The 26317-nt window shown below is 32.9% G+C and overlaps 1 long non-coding RNA gene across 1 annotated transcript; it reads right to left on the bottom strand.

Annotated features, from left to right (window-relative positions):
* Positions 1-20584: 20584 nt before the first annotated feature.
* LOC124356316 lies at positions 20585-25734 on the bottom strand. The gene is made up of 3 exons (XR_006921847.1): positions 25458-25734; positions 21859-22022; positions 20585-21007 (listed from the first exon to the last, which is right to left on the bottom strand). It is a non-coding gene; the product is annotated as an uncharacterized LOC124356316 (long non-coding RNA).
* Between the last annotated feature and the right edge of the window lie 583 nt (positions 25735-26317).

The following is a 26317-nucleotide window of genomic DNA, read 5'->3' as shown; positions in this document are numbered from 1 at the left end:
AGCTAGCGGGTTGGCACAGAGACCGTAGTCTTTATCACTCCCGGGTAATGTCCTGGCACAATAACCAATGACTGAGTATAACATAGCAAGTTGACTAATGTAATCTGTCGGGTTAGCACAGAGACTGTAGTCTTTATCACCCCCGGGTAATGTCCTGGCAAAATAACCAATGACTGAGTACAACATAGCAAGCTGATTAATGTAAGCTGTCGGGTTGGCACAGACACCGTAGTCTTTATCACTCCCGGGTAATGTCCTGGCACAATAACCAATGACTGAGTACAACATAGGAAGCTGACTAATGTAAGCTGTCGAGTTGGCACAGACACCGTAGTCTTTATCACTCCCGGGTAATGTCCTGGCACAATAACCAATGACTGAGTACAACCACAGACAATGGATACGTTTCTATACAGACAGTTAGCGACCGTGCGCAAAATTTAGTTAGTGGATGACAGCATCAGAGAGCACTAGTGTCGCGCTAGGCCTCACTCCCGTTGCCAATAGCAACAGCAGTAAACACACGCGCTGGCACTGGCGCGGCGCGGCAGATACACTTCCTCGTCACCTCCGCTGCTCTTGCTCAGTGCTCGCTCAGTAGTCTTGCTGCCTCGTACAGTACACACTCCTGTCTTTGCCTGAGTGTTTTCAATACCTCAAAATATAATTCTGCGGTCAGGAAAATCTCGTTCAATTCCCATCTTTCCTCTAATGCAAATTAAGTTAAACAACATAAAGGTATTAAAAGTAATTCTTTAAAAATGTTGTTCCCGTTACTAAACACAGAAATAAATATTTCTTTTATTTTGTAACTAATAAAATTATATATATTGAATCGTTGAATTGAACTATGCATTGAATCATGTTTTGTCTATAGACTATACAGTACCTACGTCTTAATCCCAATACTGTACGCAATGTAACTTGTATTTTTGAAATTGAGAAATCTTATACAACGTTAAGCTTGTTAATTAGGTTATATTCCAATAATATAGGATATTAACAACAACAACAACAACAAAAACACCAATCAAATAAGCTTCATTGTATAAAAAGCCTTATACGTGCATCTTATGAAATCCTAACCATGATACTACATGAATCAATCAGCCTAACTTTTTGCTCAGTTAGTAAAATCATAGAAATATTAAATGTAACTAGAATGCTAAAATCGAATGTCTGTATTTTAAAAATCAGGTTAATCAGATGACGTTAAGTTCTAATCATGACAATAAATTCAACTAGAGCAAAAAGAAAACAAATATTGTGGAAATAAAATGAAAAGTTTTATTTAGAACAAATCTTCTAAAATAATTTTCAGCTGAACAATAATAAGTAACAGTACATTAAAATATATTGATGAAAATATTATTCTAAGAATTAAACAAAAGATAAGTATCAGCACTGAAATACTAAAACAAATAAAAGCAGAATTTATCATTTATGTGGCACACAATGTTAAAAATACTAGATTAAATTAAATATTCTTCAGTAAAGCCCCTGCTGGACTTACATTCACATGAGATCTGATGAATCACTCAAATATTAAGTGAAAATGATCAGCAAAAATCCCTTATTTATCTTAAGTACAAATGTTTACTTTGAGAAAATACAAACTTTATATTTCTAAATACACGCAGACCAAGTTCGTAATTAATATTTATAAAATACATAAACCATAAATTGTAGTGTAGAGCAATCTGACATACAATAAACAATGGAATAAACCCTGAGTTACAAAAGCTGATACAAGTTATTACTACACTGTATTTACATCGATACAAATTTCATTCTATAAATAAACAATTTTTTTGAAACAAAAATAATATTTACAACATGTAAAAAACAGAACGTATCTTAATTGCAATTAAGCTGTCCGAGCAAGAGCAGGTTTAGTCGGATATCACAGTGCACAATATTCTTGTTAAATTAATAACATATATTAATTAATTATTACGTAACACTAAATTGCACTTTTTAAGCAAGGCAGGGACAAGAAAAGGCATAGGTGTTCATAGTGTGTCTTAAAACACTGAAACCTTTTTATCTACCAGTATTTAATCACATTTCACCCATACATAATTTTTACTCGTGTCCGAGGATTTTAATTTTTCCTTCAGTAGTTTTTTTCATTTGACTTGAAATCCATTTACACTGTTTATGCAGCAAAACTTTGAACAAATGTTTAAGCACAAATGTTGAGTTTTCTTTACACTGTACGCATGAAATGGCATCGCATGAGATGACTTTGTCAGTTGCTTTCATGAGTCTTTTCACAACATTGGCTTTATGAGCCACTTTCTTAAATAACTTTTTGTAGGTTTTGATGGCAATCTCAACAACATACATTAAGTTGACTGAGGGAGCTAAAAGTCCACTTGAGTCACTCACTTTCACGTTTGAAAAAGTTCTGTTCAGAATTAGAAGTTCTTTGTGACTTGACAGCTTAGATTGTTTGTCGCACATTTTGCTTAAACACTGTTCACATTTAAACTTTCTATGATATGTGTGGGCCAAATAACCTGCAAAATATACTGTAGAACATTCTTCTAAGGTAACAATACTGAAATCGTCCGAATTGAGGATCATTTGACTTTGGAAATCATTTGCTGATGCTTCGTCTTCTTCAGACGAATTTGATGAATCTGAAAGCGGTGTTGCTTCCTTACTCTGGACTGTGACGTCTTCCCACCTGTTGCCTAGGTCTAGAAGTGCATCATAGTCAGGATTATATGATGTGGTTTTGGGTGGTTCTAGGAATTGCTGAATAGTGAGTATACGCATTGTACCTCTAAGTACTCGGACACTTGGATTTCGATTCCACCCACCCCTTTGTCTGATTGAAGAAAATAAATTTTCAAGTGGGTCTTGGTTTAGTCTTGATGTAAGTATGTATTTACAGCCTTCTGATGATAAAAGTTCAGTGTATGCGCGGATTGTTAGTATGAAGCCATCGAAACAGGGTGGTCTTGAAACTTTGGGACTTAATTTCTTAAGGTTGGTAAACAGGTCCAAGGCGTTGGCAAAAAGGGCATTTATATGGCTGTTACTTGAGCTTAATGCACAAGAGTCTGGATTTTTAGAATGGTGTGTTCTGCTGTTCATTGCATCAAATAAAGAATTTATTTGATTCAGAAAAGAGGACGTATCCAAAGCCGTATCGCTTTTTAGCTGGCCAATTTCGGTAACAGTTTTTAATGCCGCTGCTGTCGTGTGGCTGAATATCTGAGTTGCAAGAGAAACAGAGAGTTTTTGAAAGGGGTTTGGCCAGATATGTGCTGGTGTTAGTTGAGGAGCTGCTCTTGTACTTTCACTTTTGCTATCAATATCAAATAATTGTCTTATATCGGAAAATGAAATGGTCCGACCATCATAGACAAAGTCGTGGGTCAACAGATTGTTCCTAAGGGACTTCAAAAGATGAGGTGGATCAAAAGGTGCAACAACTTTTTGTCCACGACTTGTATAAAAATATGGTTTGTCAACAAATACACCTAAAGTCTTGTAGGCTTTGACATTTGTTGTTGACTGGTCACATACCATAGCTTTAACATTGAGGCCTGCATCTGTTATGTTATTGATGCATTCTTCGATTATAAGCCTTGTCTGACTACCCATCAGGCCTTTATCGGAAACAAAGTAACCAATTGGGAGTTTCCATTGATAAAACAATCCCCTAACCATAAAAACAGTTGCTTCCTTTGCAATCCTTTTGTGTCGACCAAGACTACCTATGTCTTCATAGCCTTCAATTAGGTCGTATTGTGGTGAATATTCTAAACATTTCTTTATAGACATTTCGTCGAACATCAAAACACATGCTTTTTCCAAAGTATTCATACTGTTTGATTTTAATTTAATTTGTTCCATTAGTGCTCTATTAAATCCTGTCATGAAGCATTTTTTTGTCGATATCCATATCCTTATTGTTGATTCTGCTGGCAAAATCAAACACTTTCGTAAATAGGTATACGTAGATGGAGATCTCAGGAACAAAGCGGTAGCAAATTTTTTTTCGTCGGAACTCCAATGCATGTTCTTTTTATGAATTTGCATTCTAAACAATATTTCGGCTTCTTTGGATTTGAATTTCAAACCTCCAAGCCTGCTGAACTTTAATAATTGGCATTTTAATCTTGAAATCTTGGCTCTTTTAGATGCCAAGTTTTTAGTTTGTGAGTTTATTTTAGACAGAAGCTTGTTTTTAGTTGGTGACTGAAATAAGGCTCTCTTAATCTTAGAAAGACATTGTCTTGCAGGTGATGCACTTTCTATCCATCCATGAACAGACGGCGAAACAGTTTCAACACTGAAGCTGGCTGAAGAGGTGCTCACGGTCGGAGATGGATGTTCTGTTAGAGACCTTCCGAGATATCTTCTAGGTGACTCTGCAGTACGTTTCACACGAGGAGAAGGAGAAGTTTGATGTAAAGGACCTGGAGTTGGCTCTTTTTCCTCTGAAGAATACTGTATAGGTACAGCATTATGGACGAGTCGACCACTAGGTAGAATGTCACCTTGTCGGAAATGCCTCTCACATAGCAGCTTCTTCTTCATCGATAACGGCGACAGTCCAATAAGATCTGGATTTCCTAGAATAAATTAATTTTTAATATAAATCTTATAATTTGATGTTAGGTCAAGGAATTCCAGTGTTCATTTCATCTGTGAATAAAAGCCGGCGCTTAATGGAAAAATTAAACTTCTGAACATCACACGTGTTCACACAAATATAGTGTAAGCATATATTATAAATGACTAATATCCTGTTATAACAATTTAATTCTTACCTGTTTTCTGAATCCATATATCACTATTTTCTCGTGGAAACCTAAACATCTTTAACCCTTTCACTTTAAACCTACTGTTAGAACAGTTTTTGTACGAACACCTAGTACCCGACATTTTCAACTAACAAATATAACTAACTGAACATCACACGTGTTCACACAAATATAGTGTAAGCATATATTATAAATGACTAATATCCTGTTATAACAATTTAATTCTTACCTGTTTTCTGAATCCATATATCACTATTTTCTCGTGGAAAACCTAAACATCTTTAACCCTTTCACTTTAAACCTACTGTTAGAACAGTTTTTGTACGAACACCTAGTACCCACGACATTTTCAACTTAACAAATACAACGCAGTAGCAGAACTTGAGTCAGTGGGAGGGTATCAGTACAGAGCGGGTGAGAGGTGGGGAAGTGAAGTGAGCCGCGCCAGCAGTAGAACGTGATCAGTAGGAGTGTGTCTGGTTCACAGCGGGTGAGTGGAGGGGATGCGAGCCGCGCCGCGCCGTTGAATTAGCAACAGTGGGACAAGAGAACTCGTGGCGGTACACCTAGCGCTCCACACGGCGCTCGCTGAAACTAAAGTCCAAATGTCTGTATAGAAACGTATCCATTGTCTGTGGTACAACATAGCAAGTTGACTAATGTAAGCTAGCGGGTTGGCACAGACAACATAGTTTTTATCACTCCCGGGTAATGTCCTGGAACAATAACCAATGACTGAGTACAACATGGCAAATTGACTAATGCAAGCTGTCGGTTTGGCACAGGACCGTAGTCTTTATCACTCCCGGGCAATGTACTGTACAATAACCAATGACTGAGTATACCATTCAATAACCAATGACTGAGTATGACATAGCAAGTTGACTAATGTAAGCTAGCTGGTTGGCACAGAGACCGTATTCTTTATCACTTCCGGGTAATGTCCTGGCACAATACCCAATGACTGAGTATGGCATAGCAAGTTGACTAATGTAAGCTAGCGGGTTGGCACAGAGACCGTAGTCTTTATCACTCCCGGGTAATGTCCTGGCACAATAACCAATGACTGAGTATGGCATAGCAAGTTGACTAATGTAAGCTAGCGGGTTGGCACAGAGACCGTAGTCTTTATCACTCCCGGGTAATGTCCTGGCACAATAACCAATGACTGAGTATAACATAGCAAGCTGACTAATGTAAGCTAGCGGGTTAGCACAGTGACCGTAGTCTTTATCACTCCCGGGTAATGTCCTGGCACAATAACCAATGACTGAGTACAACATAGCAAGCTGACTAATGTAAGCTGTCGGGTTGGCACAGAGACCGTAGTCTTTGTCACTCCCGGGTTAATGTCCTTGCACAATAACCAATGACTGAGTACAACATAGCAAGCTGACTAATGCAAGCTGTCGGTTTGGCACAGAGACCGTAGTCTCTATCACTCCCGGGTAATGTCCTGGCACAATAACCAATGACTGAGTACAACATAGCAAGCTGACTAATGTAAGCTGTCGGGTTGGCACAGAGACCGTAGTCTTTGTCACTCACGGGTAATGTCCTGGCACAATAACCAATCACTGAGTACAACATAGCAAGCTGACTAATGTAAGCTGTCGGGTTGGCACAGAGACCGTAGTCTTTATCACTCCCGAGTAATGTCCTGGCACAATAACCAATGACTTAGTACAACATAGCAAGTTTACTAATGTATGCTAGCGGGTTGGCACATACACCGTAGTCTTTATCACTCCCGGGTAATGTCCTGGCACAATAACCAATGACTGAGTACAACATAGCAAGTTGACTAATGTAAGCTAGCGGGTTGGCACAGAGACCGTAGTCTTTATCACTCCCGGGTAATGTCCTGGCACAATAACCAATGACTGAGTTCAACATAGCAAGCTGACTAATGTAAGCTGTCAGGTTGGCACAGAGACCGTAGTCTTTATCATTCCCGGGTATTGTCCTGGCATAATAACCAATGACTGAGTACAACATAGCAAGCTGACTAATGTAAGCTGTCGGGTTGGCACAGAGACCGTAGTCTTTGTCACTCCCGGGTAATGTCCTGGCACAATAACCAATGACTGAGTACAACAGAGCAAGCTGACTAATGCAAGCTGTCGGTTTGGCACAGAGACCGTAGTCTCTATCACTCCCGGGTAATGTCCTGGAACAATAACCAATGACTGAGTTCAACATAGCAAGCTGACTAATGTAAGCTGTCAGGTTGGCACAGAGACCGTAGTCTTTATCATTCCTGGGTATTGTCCTGGCACAATACCCAATGACTGAGTACAACATAGCAAGCTGATTAATGTAAGCTGTCGGGTTGGCACAGAGACCGTAGTCTTTGTCACTCCCGGGTAATGTCCTGGCACAATAACCAATGACTGAGTACAACAGAGCAAGCTGACTAATGCAAGCTGTCGGTTTGGCACAGAGACCGTAGTCTCTATCACTCCCGGGTAATGTCCTGGCACAATAACCAATGACTGAGTTCAACATAGCAAGCTGACTAATGTAAGCTGTCAGGTTGGCACAGAGACCGTAGTCTTTATCATTCCCGGGTATTGTCCTGGCACAATACCCAATGACTGAGTACAACATAGCAAGCTGACTAATGTAAGCTGTCGGGTTGGCACAGAGACCGTAGTCTTTGTCACTCCCGGGTAATGTCCTGGCACAATAACTAATGACTGAGTACAACATAGCAAGCTGACTAATGTAAGCTGTCGGGTTGGCACAGAGACCGTAGTCTTTGTCACTCCCGAGTAATGTCCTGGCACAATAACCAATGACTGAGTTCAACATAGCAAGATGACTAATGTAAGCTGTCAGGTTGGCACAGAGACCGTAGTCCTTTATCACTCACGGGTAATGTCCTGGCAAAATAACCAATCACTGAGTACAACATAGCAAGCTGACTAATGTAAGCTGTCGGGTTGGCACAGAGACCGTAGTCTTTATCACTCCCGAGTAATGTCCTGGCACAATAACCAATGACTGAGTACAACATAGCAAGTTTACTAATGTATGCTAGCGGGTTGGCACATACACCGTAGTCTTTATCACTCCCGGGTAATGTCCTGGCACAATAACCAATGACTGAGTACAACATAGCAAGTTGACTAATGTAAGCTAGCGGGTTGGCACAGAGACCGTAGTCTTTATCACTCCCGGGTAATGTCCTGGCACAATAACCAATGACTGAGTTCAACATAGCAAGCTGACTAATGTAAGCTATCAGGTTGGCACAGAGACCGTAGTCTTTATCATTCCCGGGTATTGTCCTTGCACAATAACCAATGACTGAGTACAACATAGCAAGCTGACTAATGTAAGCTGTCGGGTTGGCACAGAGACCGTAGTCTTTATCACTCCCGGGTAATGTCCTGGCACAATTACCAATGACTGAGTATAACATAGCAAGCTGACTAATGCAAGCTGTCGGGATAGCACAGTAATATAATAATGTATGTATCCTGGTAGTACATAACCTGCTTGTGATACAATGATTAATATATGATAATGTCTTACAAGATTGTCGAACCAGATTTCTTGGCACAGAAATCAACGTTGTTGACGTAATTATTTACTAGAACCTCTTAATAAAATAAAAGAAATATAAGAATGGTAAAACGAAGAAAATATTCCTTGACTGGAGCAATCGTTTTTTCCAGAATAAGAAGTGATTTTTTTATTACACTATTAGTGGAAGTAAAATTACAATTAATCTGAACAATGTTGATGTTTTAAGAGAACTTTTTAATATATTCACACGCAAAATATTCAACCTTAAGATATTCTCTAGCTTTCTTCTTGAAACCTCATATTTCACTTTCTTTTATTTAATGAGCTGATAAATTTCATAATAAATTCCAAATGTTTGTATAGTGCTGTTTTTTTTTCAAAGCTACTGGCTAACTGTAGGTCAGTGTGCAAGTAATGTTGTTTCTATGGAGTGTTTGCACTGTTGTTGCTCCCTGTCTCAGTCAGTAGCTTATCACAGAAATTCACAAGCTCACCGATGTTAAAGCTTACGTTTAAGACTTCTAAGACCTTCATCTAGCTAAGATTTTGTGCAAGAACATGTTAGAACTTTGCAAGTTGCATGCCTTAGCGTAAAATGTGTATTCTCTGTCTATAAATGAATATGCTCCCACTTTACTTAGCTTTTAAGTGAACCTTACCTCAATTAAATCTGAAATAAAAGTTACGATAATATATTATACTTTTAAAAAACTATTATTATTGTTAACTTTCAACTGATTAAAATAATATATTTTGTTATTGAATGACGTTTGGCAAATGATATGGACAGACAGTTTCATTTTAGTTGTATTTAAAGCTTCCATGTAAGCTAAAAATAGTTTTGTTTTCGTCATTTATGAAAAACGTTTAATCATATATTAAAACTGAGAAATTAAGCCATTTACATAAGTTCTGCAAAGCCTTCTTGTCTCATGAACATTTATCTTTTGTTTTATTGTTCTTGAAGTGAAATATTACAATTACAATATTTTTAAACAAGTTTTGGTTAATTCTTTGATTTTAGTTCACTTAGATTATTATTTAAGTTTTTTTAGAAGTTTTTAATCAAGATCACATAATCCAATCCTCATATATACCGTGGAGGTAACTTTTAAGAAATCTATATTTACATTTTCTTTCAGGATTAAGTGTCAATTAGGTATCTTTAACGTTTTTCTTTTGAAGATTACCATTGCAACCGTTGGCATATTATAGTATCGTAATTGTAAGGAATAATTTTTTTTTATTTTAATGTTATATGACTTTTATGTTGGTGATATGTAATGTATTGACCGAGTGCGCTGTATTATAATCAGCCTGTTTACGTATCAAGATATGGCGCGTATTCTTGTATATTTTCTTCCGTCAAGATGCCCGCTCAGGCTGCCATCATAGACTAGGCACTGTAATTATCAAATCAAAATCTTTTATTCTCAGAAAAAAATGTACAGGCTATATATATTTATTGTCTAAAATATACAATTACAACAAATATTTGGTTTTTGACGTATATTGTGTAAAATAAATTTATATTTCTAATTTAATTATTTGAGAAATATTCCCACATGGGCTACTAAAGCCTGTGCGTGAGAACGAGCCACCACAAAGTACTCGATTGGTATTTCAAACCGTAAAAATTTTGTTATATCTTAAAGCAAATTAAGTAAAAAACAAAATAAAGTCAAAGTAATGTTTTATAGAATGAAAAATAAAATTAAAGTGAGAATGTATCTAGATGAAGTAAGTGAATGGAAATAATTATTAGAAGGACAAAACGACCAAATGTCGGAGATCAAGACCACGGACAGGCCTTAATGCAAACTCTTAGTTCACAGACGGACATAGGAAAAAACTGCGTACAAAATTCACCATTCCTTATCATCCAGGGTTGTTATCTATATTTATGGCATCAACGTATTAGTTTCGCATGACCTCCCCCAGAAGACACACACACTCAAATTCACGTACACACTCGCGTGCGCAAACGCTCGCGCGCAGCATACACACACACACATTCGCACACTCATATGTATACAAAAATTAAAACTAAAACTCGCTCACACTATATTACTTATTTCATAATACATACTTACAAGCCAACATACATACAATCATACTAGCTATATACTTGACCAAACAAACCCATATGCTTCCAGTATACTTCAAACATGGCATATTATATTTAAGTTAGTATTATTTAAAACATAATTTCTATTATGGTGTATAGTTAGCGATATTCATCAGTAAGCCAATAAACATTACAATTAATAATTGTACCAGACAAATATCATATATTGATCACTGTGGCGGGTATATATTTCTATTATGTACGATTACCAGCATATAATAGTCGTCAAACGAGGACATAGCCAGCCACCAGTTATTGTACCACATCGAGATCAAACATCCATCATTGCGCTAAGCAAGCTGCGAGCAAACACACATTAGTTTACAAGATGGTGAACAGACCGTAACATTGTGCTAAAGCCTCGATGTAAGAGGACTTGACACTATCGTCGTAGGTTGGAGTTGGTAGATTGTAATGTAACGTGAGTACTACCAAGTAAAAAGTTTTGAAGCACCAAATATTATTAATTCATAGTTTTATATTAGGCTGAATTTTATTTTAATTTGTCTTCTAAATTTATTCTAATTGTATTTAAAACATATGTTTCTTAAAGACCTCCTAAAGACACAGTTTTATACTGCATTATGGCAGTATTAAACTACCCTGAGTTAACCTAGGTAATATTGTAAAGTAATAGTAATATTCAGTAGTCTCATCCGTTAATCTGACACTTGTCGACTGCCATTGAGTGAATTTTGAATTTGAATAAAAGTTTAATAAAATTTGTAATAACAGAATAGCAGTTACTAGATACCAAATGTACTTTTGTGACAGAAAATATTCGATGAGACATGGTATCAATTTCTCACTGGTGAAGTGTATAAATAGTGATATAATTCCAAGACTGGACATAGTAAATGGTATGATATAACGTGAAGTAGGAAGCAATAACTTTACTGTACCCTTGTACTATCTTTACATATAAATAGTAACTGTCATAATGTAAGTATTGAAATGTGTTAGTATTATTAATGATGAATTTAGTTTTAAATTTACAATAACAGTACACATATCAATTCCTCTACATTAATATAAAACAGTTCAAGTGTTCCTGAAATCGTGGGAGCTATTAATTAAAATAAATACATGGAATGTTCCATAAAAACTGTGGGCGAAGCAGGGGTGTGCTAGTAATATTATAAATGTAACGGTTTTTTTTCTGTTTTATTTTGTTTTCACGCATAAACTACAAAACCTATTTTACTGAAATTTTACGTCGACATTATGACCGTTCCTGGAATGAATATATTATTCTTGTTTCGAAACTAACTCCAGGCTACACCCCACTTGTCTTTAAAGAAGGAAAAAAATACAATCTCGATCTCTACAATTATTTAATATTAATTGAATAAGCCTATCATATGTACGATGTTTTATGATGATAACACGACAATACTTTCATTTTATTTTACCACTACTTTAATTATAATATTTATGTTTCATAGTAAAACTTAAACGATACTAAACTCCTGTTCACAGTCTTAAGACATATGCACATTTTCTTCGTCGTGACAAGGCATACTCAATGATGGCAATAGAAATATCTTAGAACAAATGAGGATTGTAGGATACGTAAATACACCCTTTTTCACAGAGTAGTTTTCTGATATCAAAATATGTATATCTTTCATTTGGCGAGACAATAAATAAAAATCTAATCTCACACCATAAATACACTAGACCGTTAATTTAAACGGCCTGAAGTAGACGGTTTATTTTTTAGTTATACATGTTTACATATATAGCATTTAAAACTCGTTCGAAACGCTGTCCAGTATCAAACGCGATTTACAGGGTGAAAGAGTTAATGGTGTATAACTAGGAGATCGCACAATCAAAAAACTAACTCTCGAGTTGAGGTGGGAAGAAATTGGCGATGAATGGAGCAGAATGAGTTTCAAAATGTATGTATAATTGAGAGTTCAATGTGGAATGTGTGTAAACATTATTAGATAATTGATGTTTGCTATACAAATTTACTTTTTTTCTCCGCAATACATATTTGACCATTGACTATATACTATACTTATCAGGACAACATTGGGGCTTCTAATGTGGCACTGGAAATATCTTAGACTAGAAGTCAACACCAAAGTAGGCTTCTCTGAGGCTAATAGTCCGGTCAATTTAGACATTGACCCTTGAAAAAATTCCCAGAAAGCTGAAAATTTGCATAGATGTTAGGGACACCATTATTATGAAATTGTGAAAAGTCCCCGTCGATCCCATGTCTGAAAATTTTTTTATTCAAGGTCAAATTTCACAAAAATAGGTTTTTTGAATTGTTCAGTGAAACGGTTAGTTTTATGAAAAAAGCATATCAGACAAAAGATTGTATATCATGCAATTATCTACAAAATGCTTCTTATAATTTTTTTCATAACACTACCCATTTTTGAGAAAAAACAATTACAAACTTTTCTTATGCTGTATTGTCTATAATATAAACACGTTTCCACGCCACCTATGAGGTAGTGTACCTAGCGCGATTTTTTAATATGGTTTCCCTGGTAGGCATATTCCACTAAAATTTAACGAATGTTTGGTTATTCTTCTTCTTTTCAGTCGTTGCACTCTTGTCAGTGTGGTCGTTGTCGATCAGGTACAGCTCGTGACAAGTCCCGTTATACTTTATTCAACATATTTTATTCATCATCATCGTCATTAATTATTTCCTCTTCTTCCCCTCCATCTTCTTCTCTCTCTATTTTATTCTTCTTTCTCATCGGGAGGGTTGCATTGAGTCCAGTTTTCATTAAGTCCAGCTCTGAATTTCCAGCAAAAAAATACATTAAATAAAGTGCTTGTTTCATAAAGTCCAGTTTTCACAAAGTCCAGGTCTCTAATATTAATTTAAAATATAACACAGTTTCATAAAGTCCAGGTATCACTGAGTCCAGTTCTGAAATATTATTAAAATACAGCAGTCTCAGTAAGTCCAGTGGCATAGAGTCCAGAAGTACAGTCTAAACTAGCAGTTGGACATCCATTGCCGCGTGCAGCTGCAAGTAGTTTGCGTCGTTCACCTGCAGGCGCGTTTCATAACTCAGATTAATTATACCTTAATAGATTTGATTTTAAGGTTTGTTTCGCTTTATATACACTTTTAAAATAGTACTTGATGGTTAGTTATAACTGAAATTAATTTGTAGCGTTTTACCCATTGAGAAATATTTTTGTACACAATATACGAGTATTGTGTATTGTACCGCATCTCTCTAGTCAACAAACTTCAGATATACTGTACCGATTATCTGAAAGTGTAAAACTAAAAAATTAAATATTATTAAATGTTGTGACTCTGTAGTTTGTACCCAAATAAACAACACACACGTAACATACCTTTGTGATTACGAATACAATGTCTGAATGTTCACGGTGTCCGTTTCATGTTAATGATCTTCACATCTTAACGACCACAGTGATGCAATGTTAGGTTACTAATTGTATTATCCGTGAGTATATTTGGACTTTTATTTATACATTTTAATTTTGGAAATAATCTAGTCGAATCAATTGCTAATCAGTGGTTTTATTATATATCGATATCCATTTGTTGACTTACTTTTACCAGTGATTTATTGCATCTGATGACATAAATACTCAATTTCTTGTATATTTATATAATTGAAGCATATATACCACTTTAAATATAAACTTTCAAGCTTTTGAAATTCAACAGCAGTAGGAATTGTTTACAGCGTTTATATCTTTAGATTTCGAAATTCTGTAAACGGAAAATGTAAAAAAATACATACTTAGTCCTAATAACGTGGCGAGTAGGACTGCTGGTTGGAATAATATTTTAGAAGTTTAAAGAAATGTGTGACCACAGTTTTAGTAAAATTTTTAGAGACAGAAAAAAATGGATATTCCAAGGCCAAAATAAAAACTTTAAAATAAAAATATGGACGGTTTTATATATAGTAGACTATACATGAAAGATACAAGTTACTAAATGCTATCTCCTTACATCATAAATTAATAAATAATTACTCTCTGGAGCTTCATTCGTATACATACTGTAAAGTTATTACAGTTTATTGATAAGCCTTTTTTATTTTGGTATTATTACGAAATTGCCTATATTTTAAAAATAACTGCCTGCAGTTTCTAGTGTCACTCCACTTTTCTAACAGTTTATTACGTTTAGTTTAGTAGTATTATAAGTAAACTTTTTCAAGTTTGGACATTAAACAAGAGTTGTATTCAAATATTTTAAGCTATTCCTATTTCCATTACTGTATTTTTGGTGAAAGAATTTCACTATATAATCCTATAAATTATAATACTATATAATCCTATAAATCCTCGTATACTGCCATCACCCATTTTACCCAACCCTGCCTTCAAAGGAGTGGAATTTTTTTAATTGTTAGACCCGCCATTGTTTACATATAGCATATAGGCATACTATGTGGCGTCTATATCAAACTTACCCTTTTGTATACCTCATAATTTCATAACTAAACGGTCGGCACTCAGTATTTGATATCATACATACAGCATACATATCATTCCTATGAAATAGAAGTGTTATAATTTTCATATAAGTCGTTAACTGATAGCCAAAGAAAAGTGTTCAGAAAAATGTCCTTCCATACTTTTGAGAATATAAGTAAGCAAACGTCCGTGTTAGCAAACGGACATCGACGTTCATCTGTTTATCACGAGGGTGTATAATAGTAAATAGTCATATAGATTCCTCTGTTTTACTGAAAACAATTAAAGCTTTTCTTCAAAATCACTCCTTGATTAAATTACTAAATATTTTTCAATCCTTAAAATGATTACAAACACAAACTTTTTCTCTAAACCGATTCGTGTTAAAATTTACAATACATTCCATCTAATTTAAATTAAAATATGACGCCCCCATTATTATCTGATCTTGACAAAATTTGGCATTAAAGATTATATTATATTGAAAGGAACTTTAGATTTTTATGGTATTAAAATCAATTTAGTCCCAGTTTTACTTTTAACGTTTTACAAAATGATTCCACACGTTTAGACAAAATGTGTAGATTTTATAGGCTTTTAAATAGTTGAAAATTGATTTTGACATACAGTTAGACTTAACAACCCTAATAAACCCGATTTAATCTTGACATTATAAAATATTATTTTAATCTTTAAAAATTTTATGCAACAAGTGGGCCTATTTGGTGATTAGAAACAATGAAGTACAGTGTGTATTTTAGTTTTAACAGTATATGTAGCTATGCATTTGAATTAATTTTTTTATTCATATTCTAAATTAATGTTAATTCAAAATTCGATCCTGACTACAGCTTAGGAAAGCTTAATCTTGTCCTCTTTTTATTTCATTCATAAATGTTTAGATTTCGCCTTAAATATCATAAAAATAAATATAATCTTAACATTTTTATTGTTATTTATTTTAAAATTGTATTAACACACAAAATATTTGTTCAACATGTAACTGGTATGCAAAGCTTTCATTCCAAGGTTAATAAATTGTGATTTAATATTAATACTTAAGTAGGTACTGGCATCATATTTAGGTAGGTACTGGCATCATATTTAGATGTTTTTGCAAGCAAAACTTCTTCACTTTTAACACCCATCTGATCAGGTGCAGAATCTACCCTTCTACAGGGATCCAATAATTTTATCTTACCACTCAAGATAACACTCATGCAAGAATATCTCTGAAGACAATGCATAGTGATAAAAATCAATAGTATACCAAAACGCCCGAAATCTCACCTCACCACACTAGGTCAGGAACTTCATTGGCTACAACCCATGTCCAGTATCACTTCTTACCTGTAGCTCAAAATGATAGCAGCACTCCACACACAACTAGGAATATATCAAAGGAATGTCACTGGAAAAAACTTAATCTAGTAGTATCCCTGACACAAGAGTAAAATTTAGTTTTATTGGATAATCATACAAGTGATGTAACTCACTTTACTACTCACTAATTAATAGTAAATTCTATCTTCAGGAGTAAGGGATTCCAATAAATATGCAAGACTAGTTTAATAAATTTGTTTAATCATACAAAAATAAAAATGTACTAAATAAAATCACCAGTTATTAAATATTTTATTACCCCTGTTTAAATTTTTTAATTTGACCATTTTAGATTAATCAGAATATCGTAATTTAAATAATTACAACAAAAAGATTAATCAGTTGAAAAAGACAAATTAGTTTGAAAAAATTATATGAAATCATTATGGAATTAAAATAATAAAATACAAAAATAAAATTTTAAAATTATGTTTACTATATAGTAATAATAATATAGAATGGTTGATATATTGCTTAAGAATTATTCTATATTCAAATATCAATGGTATTTTCTATGTATTCTGTTGGATGTTTGAGACATGTGTTGCAACATCTTTAAAATAATTGTAAATATTCTAGTTTTCTATTAAAATTTGCTGTAAAAAGACAGGAATTTCTACAGCTACTGTACTCAAAAAGGAGGTACATAAGAACAAAGCTGGTACAAATTTAATACAAGAACTGTTTTGTTAAATTAAACTGTACTTGGTGTATATAAGTGATTCTGTTCACTTTAGAACTTTATCTATATTAGTGACACTATTGTCACTAGGTTTTTTTTCCAGTTGTGTTAACAAATGAACATTATATGTACATTGAAGCATTTTACAATGTGAATTTTCTTCCTTGTCTGGACCAAAGATACAATATAAGGTAGTGCTACAGTCCAATACTTCCCTTTGACACTTTCATGTACATTATTCAATTGTAATATGAATTTTAAAAATCCATAGAATTTTAAGCAGTAAGCACTATTAAACTTATTACTTTTATAAAATATATTTGCTATTAGTGATGTTGCTCACTTTAACATTTCATGTTGTTACTGAACTGTTTTTTTTTTTTTTCAGGTAGTGTTTAAAAATAAACCATGAATGCATAACTAATGAAGCATTTATTAATGATAATTTTCTTACCTGCCTATACTAATGATATACCGTAATATGTAAAAATTGCTCACATTTAAAAGTCCAATTATCTTATTAGGACTGTTGTACACTGAATTTAATACGTTCGTAAACTTTTAAAAAATTAAACACAAATAAACGTCCTACTTTTATAAACTTAAGTTATACCATGAATTTATACTGCTCACTTCAGTATTTAATTTAGTCACAGAAACAGTTTCAAATAGTTTTTACAAATAAACAATGAACTCAACGCAAATGCAAATTTGGAAATGTTGATGAATTATAGTTTTAATACTAGTCTAACAAAAGATACCATATGTTATATTGCTCACATCTACTGTAGAATATCTCTCTTGGACCATTTTAATATACACATACAGTTTTACATAGAATAAGTAACATTCACAGTGTCTTTAAAAGGTAAAAACTATTAGACTTCTTACTATTATAAACCTTAATTAAACCATGAATTGATACTGTTGTCTCTGACCAGTTTCAGATAGTGTTCAGAAATAAATAATAAATGTAAAACACCTGTTAAATGCATTTATGAATAACAGTTTTCTTACTTGTCTAAACTAATGGTGGAATATGTGGTACTGCTCATAATCACAGTTTTTTTCTTAGTTTAAAAACCATTTTCATGGATGTTATTACACAGTTATACACTGGATTAAGAATATTACTTTTAAAATAAAGTTATAACATAAAATGATACTGCTTTCTTCAGTATGTCACTTAATGCCAAAACCTAGTTTCAGGTAGGACTTACAAATAATTATTGATTGCACTTAAATAACTGAAAACACATACTATATTACTTTTCTTCTTTATCTGGGCCAATATTTACAATAAACTATATTGCTGACATTCATAGCTCTTTTCATCTCTTTCACTACTTCCACGAATAACCAACATGCATATACTTTTTCAAATGTAAACACTAACCCTTAACTAAAGTTAAAGAGCATACATTTTATTTAAGCATTATATTTAGTGTCACTCATGAGTTTCAGTTACAATTTGCGAATAAATATTAAATGCACTTAAATTGGTGTACCATTATATAATATTATTTATCTTGTAAGGACCCAAAGTAAAATATGTGATTTTGCTCACATTTACAATTCCATTCCTCGCTTTGACCATTTCCATGTACACCATTCAGTAGTAATCTGAATTTACAACATTATCAGGATCTTTATAAGGTAAACTATGATTGAACTTTTACCTTTATAAACTAAAATTATGCCATGAAGTTATACTGCTCACTTCAGAAATTCATTTAATACCACTGGTCAGTTTCAGGTAGTGTTTACAAATAAATATTAATTGCACTTCAAACGTTGAAGCATTATACAATACTAATTCTCTTAATTGAAAGGACCCAAAGTAAAATATGTGATATAGCTCACATTTACAATTCCATTCCTCTCTTCGATCATTTCCATGTACACCATTCAGAAGTAATCTGAATATATAACATTAGTAGGAACTACATAAGGTAAACTATGTTTGAACTTTTACCTTTATAAACTAAAATTATGCCATGAAGTTATACTGCTCACTTCAGAAATTCATTTAATACCACTGGTCAGTTTCAGGTAGTATTTACAAATAAATATTAATTGCACTTCAAAACGTTGAAGCATTATACAATACTAATTATCTTAATTGAAAGGACCCAAAGTAAAATATGTGATATAGCTCACATTTACAATTCCATTCCTCGCTTTGACCATTTCCATGTACACCATTCAGTAGTAATCTGAATTTACAACATTATCAGGATCTTTATAAGGTAAACTATGATTGAACTTTTACCTTTATAAACTAAAATTATGCCATGAAGTTATACTGCTCACTTCAGAAATTCATTTAATACCACTGGTCAGTTTTCAGGTAGTGTTTACAAATAAATATTAATTGCACTTCAAACGTTGAAGCATTATACAATACTAATTCTCTTAATTGAAAGGACCCAAAGTAAAATATGTGATATAGCTCACATTTACAATTCCATTCCTCTCTTCGATCATTTCCATGTACACCATTCAGAAGTAATCTGAATATATAACATTAGTAGGAACTACATAAGGTAAACTATGTTTGAACTTTTACCTTTATAAACTAAAATTATGCCATGAGGTGATACTGCTCACTTCAGAAATTCATTTGATACCACTGGTCAGTTTCAGGTAGTGATTACAAATAAATATTAACTGCACTTCAAACGTTGAAGCATTATACAATATTAATTATCTTAATTGTCAGGACCCAAAGTACAATATGTGATTTTGCTCACATTTACAATTCCATTCCTGTCATTGACCATTTCCATGTACACCACGCAGAAGTAATCAGAATTTACAACATTATCAGGATCTTTATAAGATAAACTATGTTAAGACTATTTACCTTTATAAACTAAAATTATGTCATAAAGTTATACTGCTCACTTCAGAACTTCATCTGATACCCCCTGTCAGTTTCAGATAGGGGTTATAATTACAAATAAATATTAAAAACCCCTCAAAAGTTGAAGCATTATATAATATCAATTGTTAGGACCCAAAGTAGAATATGTGATTTTGCTCACATTTACAATTCCATTCCTCTCTTTGGCCATTCTCACGTACATTATACAGTACTAACTAATCTTAATATACAACATTAGAAATACATTTATAAGGTAAACAATGTTAAGAAGCCCTTTTTACCTATAAATCTGGTCAGTTTCAGGTAGTGTTTACAAATAAATATTAAATGCACATTAAAATTAGAAGCCTTGTACAAATTAATAATTTTAATTTTTAAGACCCAACGTACAATATGTGATTTTGGTCACATTTACAATTCCATTCCACTCTTGCCCATTTCCATGTACATTATATAGTAGTTATCTGAATATACAATATTAGCAGGACCTTTATAAGGTAAACTATGTTAAGACTTTTTACCTTTATAAACCAAAGTCATGCTATGAAGTTATACTGCTCACTTCAGAAATTCATTTGATACCAATGTTCAGTTTCATGTAGTGATTACAAATTATTATAAATGGACTTCTAAAGTTTAAGCCTTTTAAAACTGTCACTCATTTGACAAGACCAAAAACAAGACATGTTATTTGGTCACATTTAAGTTTTATTAATTTAATTGGCCTTAAATATTTTCTAAATAAAATAATACATTTTTAATTGATGTAGTATATTTCAAAACTAAAACCCTCTCTTTCGTATTGATTGTGATTAATTGTGTAAGAAATAAATGTTATTTTCTTATTTCTCTATACTAAATATTTAATATGTAATACTGCTTAAATCTATGTTCTATTGATCTTTATGATTAGAGGTAAAAGGACTGTTTACAGCAGTGCGTTGATTATCTGAAACAATTGGTGCAAGATGGTTTTCGTATTATCAAATTAAATAGGAACTGTACAAAAACAATTAAAAATTCAACAAATAATAAAACAGTACAAATTTAACCTAAAAAAGGTTAAACATCTTTTTTTGCTTAGGTGTTTTTTTTGCCATGTTAATTGTGCAGAGCTCTATGCTGCATGAGTTCCTGCTGGCCCATCCACTCCATACCCAGTTCACCTGTAACAAATATCAATCCTGTTGGTGGTGTAATACAGTATTCATTCAGAAAATTAGCTACTGGTATTTTTTTTCTATTTTAACTAAAACTCTAGCTGATGCTATCAAAGTTGGTACATAATAATTTTATTCAATCGCCTTTGTGTATTTTTTTTAAATATGATCAGCTCTTGATATCGGCCCATCTTAAATTAACTGGTTTCTAAAATGTTCTCTAATGTAAAATGAAAAAACAGCAGGAAACTTTAACTCTATGGCTGTCCACCATTTTATAAATTTTTTCCTGAATGTAAATAAAAAAAAACACGAAATTTTATTTGTATTGACAATTTTACTGTCTACAAATAGGTATATACATATGCTAATATATAAAAATAAAAGCATTACAGCAAATTTATTGCACAACGATGTTGGCATGAAGGAGTATTCCACAAAAACAGGAATGACAATAAATCTTTGTGAAACAGCTAAAAGGTTAACATTCCTAATACAAACCAGTTTGTCATCAGATAGTTTTATAAGTTAGATGTCTAGACTGATGTAAACATACTGGGCAGAAACCCCTTGCAGATGCAGAAAACAAATATAACATAACCCCTTGAAACATTACTGTATTGCTTATGAGGTTCTTAGCTGTAACTGACAACCTCTTAGTACATATAAAAGCTTAGTTTAAATAGCTTTTTCCTTTCGTTATTTAATATTAAATATGAATAATTTAAATACCAATATGACAAGTTTTCATGTATGAATTATACTGTTTTATTCGATTAATTTTATAATTATTTATAGATTTTTCATTAAATCTTTTCACAAAGTAAGCATAAAATAAGAGTAACATTAAGAAATACTCAGGAAATAATGAAGGAAGAATAGCTGATACAGCAAGAAGAATAGCTGCTTGCTTCCAGGTCACTGATTGAAGATCTCTGAAGATCTCCTTCACATGGAGGGACAACAGATGAGCAGTTTCAGGAAGTAAGTAAGGAATAGAAGGCAGCATCCCGGCAAGATCCTGGGCAAAGAATTTATATAAATTTCGACCACAATATTCTCGCCAGTTCACACACTGTTCTCTAATATAAATAATCAAATTAATGTTAACAACATGCAAGAGGTGGCACCCAAGGGCAAATTGCCGCATTTGTCGAAATCTAAAAGTATTATTATGATTAAACAGATAAGCAACTTGGGAACTCATTCTATCTTCTCATATATTTCTTCGTGATCCCTAATTAAAACGTTATTGTCCCCCTGCAACCAATTCGGCAAAATTTCCTGATGCAAACAAAATTAGAGATACAATCACTCACTTACAATACATTCACACACATTTTCCATGTTGTTCTTTTACTTTTATAGTATACAATCTTCTTAATTTATGCGCTTAAAAAGTACGTACAGAAGTTTAGCTCACACGCGACATCCCGCGTAGTGTCAATTTTCCAGTTAAAAAATTCAGCAGTACTTTCATGATTTAATTGACACATTGTTATTTGCAGATAATTAAAGTAGTTTATTCTGAGACACAGTGGGTCAAACAAATCACTCAGATATTTTAGAAGATTTCCTATTGAAGAAAAATATAAAAAGATATATAACAGGAATTATGTTTTGATATAAAATAATAGTCCTGTGAAGAATGTACAACACTCCAATATAATATTTTTACTTCATAATCACTGGTATAGCAAAAAATAAATACAATTTTATTAATTTAATACTATAAAAAATTACTAAATATTTATTTCCTATAAATGAGTACAATAAGTCTGTATCGTTTCGTTCCCACGAGAATCTGCAATTACGCGACTCGCCGGAAGTTCACTATCTAATGGAATTTCCGGTCCATGAGGGGTTTTAGAAGTGAACGCCCGAGCACGCTGTATTTAAAAAGAAAGCACTTTTAGATCGCCTATGATATCGATCTTTCCTCCTACGTATTTAACTATGGTTAATATTTTATGAAATATTGGACTTATTTAGTATGTTTTTTATTAAATTTTTAACAAATGCAATATCGGTCAAATAATTCCTTAAACTCTTTAGTTTATAAGGTGTAGATTGTACAAATTCTCATAAGTGTGTACTCCAATAATAAATTCGAGATACTTGAGGATGGTGTATCTAAATAGTTAAACTTAGTAAATGAATACTGGACCTAAGAAATAATTTTTAAGGTGGTTACTGAATCTCTACATCAAATATTGTTTGTTTAAAATAATGTACATCTTGGGCTATGCTTATGTTAAAATGTATAGCCAAACTCCTTGTAGACCATCCACCATTAGATGTGAAGACTACCTTAAAAACTTTTTTTTTTTTTATTTCAGGGCAACATGACAAAAAATGATAGTCACTTCCAAAACGTAGGCGCAGTAATTATGCACCAAGTTTTATTGTTTTAACCCGTAATCCTTAGGGGTAAATCAAGCTTATCAAGAACCCTTTTTACAACCTCTTTGTGGTGTGGTTTGTGTTTGGAATGCAATTGGAAAAGAAATTTCTCACGGTGTCCTTTACAAAAATAAAGTTGTATATATCTGTTGAGAAATATAAATAACATTTATCTGAAACTAATTTCACCAAAACCCAATAAACATAGGCTACGAAAATAACTAAAAAGCGTTATTCGAGGCCGCCAGTCTGTAACCTTAATATTAGTGTACCCACACATTTGCTAAAGCAGTAAATAAAATTTGGTTTCAAAAAGCTATTGTAAAATTCCCCTACCAGCATAGTTTGAAGTAGGTAGATTTTGCGACAAATGAATTACGTATTAATAATTGCATACATGATCTATGTGATAACATCCTAAAAATCATTCATAAGATAATTTTTTCAAAAACTTAACTGTATATTTAATAATAGTTTATCAGATTACACAATATTTTGATGTTATTTGAAAATACTAATTAAGTTATGGTGTATCGAAAATGTTAAATACGTTCTACACTAAACTGTAGCGTTCCACAATTGTTCTATTTGCAGCAAATTACAATTTATATATTTAAAAAAATAATTTTGTTTCACGTTGTAACTGTTTTTTCCATTGCATTAATAAAAATTGCGTTAATATCTCCGTAAAGAAATAAATAGGTAGACCTTTTACAATTACCCTAACAGGAACACCCTTATTATTTTGATATCGTTACTTCAATGTATGTTTCCAATATCAAAAATTTCTCATTCCCTGTTCATAATTTTTAATCTTGATTTACAAATATAGGCAACATAATATGCTTAATATGTACAAGACAACATATTGGCAGATTGGTCCAAGAAAAGGCCGACCACACGGTGTTATTAGCAGGGCCCCGGGCCGTTAAGTTCTTAAATTAAGTTTTATACACCTGAAAGAAGATGGTAGAATTAAAATGCTTGAGATGTGGTGATAAACTTTTTGAAAACCTATTACAATGCGAAATGTCTGAAATTGTATCATCCTTTCAAATCAATCATCATACATAACCAAATTTAAACAAGTTTAATACTTCCTTTGAATTCATTGCAACCTTAAATACACTGCAAATTCTTTTTGAATTACTTCAGTACTACTCATGGCTTTTTATTAAAGCTGAAAATTTGCTAGGATTTTTATAAACAATAAATTTTTGTAGTATGTCCAAAAATAACCAATCATTCCATTTAAACATAATCCAATAAAAACTTTATAATCTTATTTATTAATTTCTTTGGTTTGGATTGCTTTTTATTATTACAGAGAACAGGTATTTTAATTTGTAGATTGTGTTGACTTATCACTTATCTTTTTTATAAAGGTTTTGAAATTGTGAAGTATTTATTTTTAAATGTTACAAGGAAAAGAAACTGTTATAAAATGCAATTTTCCTAAAAGTATCTATTAGACATTTAAATTAGTACTAAATATTAATAAAGCAATACTTTTCTAATAAGGTTTATTTTTTGGATGAGGCCTTTCGAAACCAAAGGTTTAATGAAAAAATAAACGGTGGTCATAAATAAATGTTTATACTGGCTGAAATGTTTCTAACATTCTTGTATATTTGCACTATACGGTATTTTAATATTAATTTTAATTAAACTAATGTAATTATTTATTTGTGCTCGTTATGAAACCTTTGGTTTTGAAAGACCTCGTCCAAAAAATAAACCTTATTGGAAATTACTATTTGGTACTATTTTAAACGTATTTCCTTAATGGCTCCAAGACTCTTCAATCTATTAGACACATTTTTAAAACTATTAGTCCTTTTACTAACTTTAAAATATTAAATAACGAAAGAGTAAGTCTGACCACATATTAAAATTTCATGTTATTGTACTGAAATTTGTTTACAAATCTGTTAAGTATCTATAAATTGAGCTAGTACTAAGTTATATTGGGCTTGACATAAATTAATTTTACATTTATTAATTAAATACATTTATCTTACTACACTAATATAAAAATGAATAATTTACTTACCTTGAGATGACCGGACGCTGTAAGTACAAAGAATCCTTGAATCTCATGACCCCACTGTGAAATTTAGTTGAACGTTTTCCATGTCGTCGGGTAAGGTCGCCAGACCACAGGCAGGTTGAAGTCAACAGCGATTAACCAAAACAAGCCTCACCCAACCGTGGTGTGTAACCGCGCTAATAACTGCAACCCAACTATCACAACACAATCGCGCTCGGGCTCTACGACCTACAGAGTACCGACTGGACTGACTGACTGTGACTGGTGACTGCTCAACAAAGCTAATGCCAGCGCTGTCACCTCACTAAACCTGCGCGTGCCCTACTGCGCGTTTGAAAAGATATCCTCCATTTCTCTCTCAATCCCTCTCCGAGATAAGATTAATTTCTTGTCTCTCCAGTCAATCTGTGGGTTTAAATGAAACTCATTGTTAATTATTTGTAATAACTTTTCCTTCTATAAAGAATGGCTATTTCGCGTACCTTTTATATGCTATATTCCATGTTTGACAAGAATTCTAAGTAAAGCACTCCATTTTTCGTAAACTATTATCTATTACTTCTGTAAAAATTACATTTTATACCTTTATTAGCTTAATATGACTACAAAGTATTTATTTATGTATGATTATTGCCTGTGGTAAAACACTATTGTGTGTGGTTATTGTCATATGAAATCTGATTCATCGCATATCTGACTACACAAATTGTAGATTCACAGCCCCATATTTCGCAGCATTTAAAATAACCACACCGTTCATAGCCTTAATTAATTATGTCTTGATATCATCAAAGGTAATTTAAGAATAATCAGGCTTTCCCTACAAACTCATTTAATCTGTTTTATTGACAATGTAATATAAC

The sequence above is a fragment of the Homalodisca vitripennis genome, chromosome 2, assembly GCF_021130785.1.
Source record: "Homalodisca vitripennis isolate AUS2020 chromosome 2, UT_GWSS_2.1, whole genome shotgun sequence".
Classification (NCBI taxonomy): domain Eukaryota; kingdom Metazoa; phylum Arthropoda; class Insecta; order Hemiptera; family Cicadellidae; genus Homalodisca; species Homalodisca vitripennis.
Note: the sequence above shows the minus strand (reverse complement) of the source record. Positions and strands in the feature narration are given on the sequence as shown.